Below are 2103 nucleotides of genomic sequence, written 5' to 3'. Positions count from 1 at the left end.
AAAAGGTTAAGATGATAATTTTATGTTATGTGTACGTTACCACAATTTTAAAAAGAGAGAGAAAAAAGAAGTGGTTGTTAGGCATCTGTATAGCCCTCAGACCCAGGAGATCTTTTCTCCACAGTCTTGGATGCGAGGATTCCACTCCCTCTATACCCAGAACAAAGGCAGCAAGGAGGAAGTGGAGGTACATACAGTCACTGCTCAGAATCTCTGCCCAGAAACTAGCCCTGCTTTGAGGGAGTCATCGTCTCCCTCCTACAAATTGCATTGCCCTGATTCCTGCTGTAGCCCAGTTGGGGAAAATGATTTTGCCTGTGATCATTAGTGACATTAATGACATTCACATTAGTGACAGCCAAGACCAGAACCGTCAGAGTTTCAAGAACTGACCCCTCACTCACAGGTAGTTTGGTGGAAGTATTATTTAGCACTGCTAAAGAACTTCATATTTGCAAAGTGCTTTATGCCCATCTATTATTCATGCAGTAATGAGAATACTTAGATTGCGCCTTTTCTCCAAGGAGCTCAAAGCACTTTGTAAATGTTAACTCATTCACCCCCTATGTCCCAGTGGGACAGACAGAAATCCTCACCCCTTGGCTCTGCACTTGGTAAAGAGTAAGCCCAGCAAAGGCAGCAGTTGTGATGAAAAGCAGGCTCAGAACCAGGAACCTCCAAGTTCCTGTCCCCTCATTGTCTTCTATCTATCTAAACAGTATTCCTGCTATTGAAATAAAAGCCCTAGAATCCAATGAGATCGTTCTCTGAGGCTGAACAGCATGTATGATGGCAGAGGAAAAAACTTAATTCATTAGGAAGGGGAAGAGAAAGGTAATCAGGCTTTCTAGCCATGTAACAGCCAACATTTGCTGAGTGTTCACGATTCACCAGATTCACAACCCCTAAGTCACCCTCTTAAATCTTCATCTTACTCCTGTGGTTGGGTAATGATCATCCCCCTTCTTCATAGAAGGAAACTGGGCTGGGAGAGGTTATGAAGGCTTTCTGAAGGCCACCCTGGACAGTGGCAGGCAGCACTGTGACTAGAATCCAGGTCGAACTCCAGGACTTGTGCTCTAAAACCACATGTGAAACTCCTTTTTCCCAGTGTGAAGGGATAATCATGCCAGAATCCATTACTCAGTAATGTTACAAAATCCCATCCTTGGAAAAGCTACCTATTGAAGTCAATAAGGAGGGAGAGAGATGAAGGAAGACCTTCCAAAAGGACGTTCTCACCCTTTTCTCTGACATCCCATCACCTGGGACTTGCATCTAGCATAGCATGAGCCATGTCACAAGATAGCTACTCACAAGGTTGTAAGCTCTGTATCTCTGTCATCTTTACATCTCTAGCACTAAGCCCAGTATGCATTTGTGGCAGCAGAGGGAAGACAAGACTTTGAGACAGGCCTTAATGCATATCTGAACCAATTGTTGATGATTTAATGATTTTACATTTTAAGCTATTGATGTGGGTCATAAGTTTCATTTTGAAATTTCACTCTCTACCCCCTCATCTTCCACAAATACGGAACAACTGATCAACAGAGAGTATTGAGTACCTGCAGCATGACCGGGATGTGGGTTATACTAAAGATATCAACGAGGTGGTCTGTCTTAATTCCTCCCAGAGTTTATATTCCAGTTAAAGTCATGAAGGTAGCTTTGCGCAGTGGCAGCATCGTAGCCAATGAGGTTTATCCGAGGCACGATTATTGCTAATTAAAGTCATGATGGTACCACACAAGAGGCAATTAATGAATGACACAAGTTAAATGTACATGCTAAACTGTGGTTTAGATCTGAGAGCTTTGGGCAGTTGAGACCAGACTTTCCCACTGAGAGGACATTTGGAGCTGAGATAGGGCAATGAGTGTGAGCTGTGCGCTGGAGGAGGAAAAGCCCATCAGGACCAGGGACGGTGGGAGGAGGTGGGGGTGGGCATTACAAAGGTTTTTCTCTACCAGTCACAGATGTTTCCAGAATTCCTTGAAAACCGGCCACTGGCATGGAATGTGCAAAAAGCTGTCCAGCATTCGCCTCAGCAATCAGACAACAAAAAGACATTAAAGGCATTCAAATTGGCAAAGAAGAAGT

The 2103-nt window shown here is 43.9% G+C and overlaps 1 pseudogene; it reads left to right on the top strand.

The window, feature by feature from the left end:
• Positions 1–1667: 1667 nt before the first annotated feature.
• Positions 1668–1780, top strand: LOC121475508 (annotated as a pseudogene).
• The last annotated feature ends 323 nt before the right edge of the window (positions 1781–2103 follow it).

Source organism: Vulpes lagopus, chromosome 1 (assembly GCF_018345385.1).
Source record: "Vulpes lagopus strain Blue_001 chromosome 1, ASM1834538v1, whole genome shotgun sequence".
Classification (NCBI taxonomy): Eukaryota; Metazoa; Chordata; class Mammalia; order Carnivora; family Canidae; genus Vulpes; species Vulpes lagopus.
The sequence above is the reverse complement of the archived record's forward strand: the minus strand, read 5'-3'. Positions and strand labels throughout refer to the sequence as shown.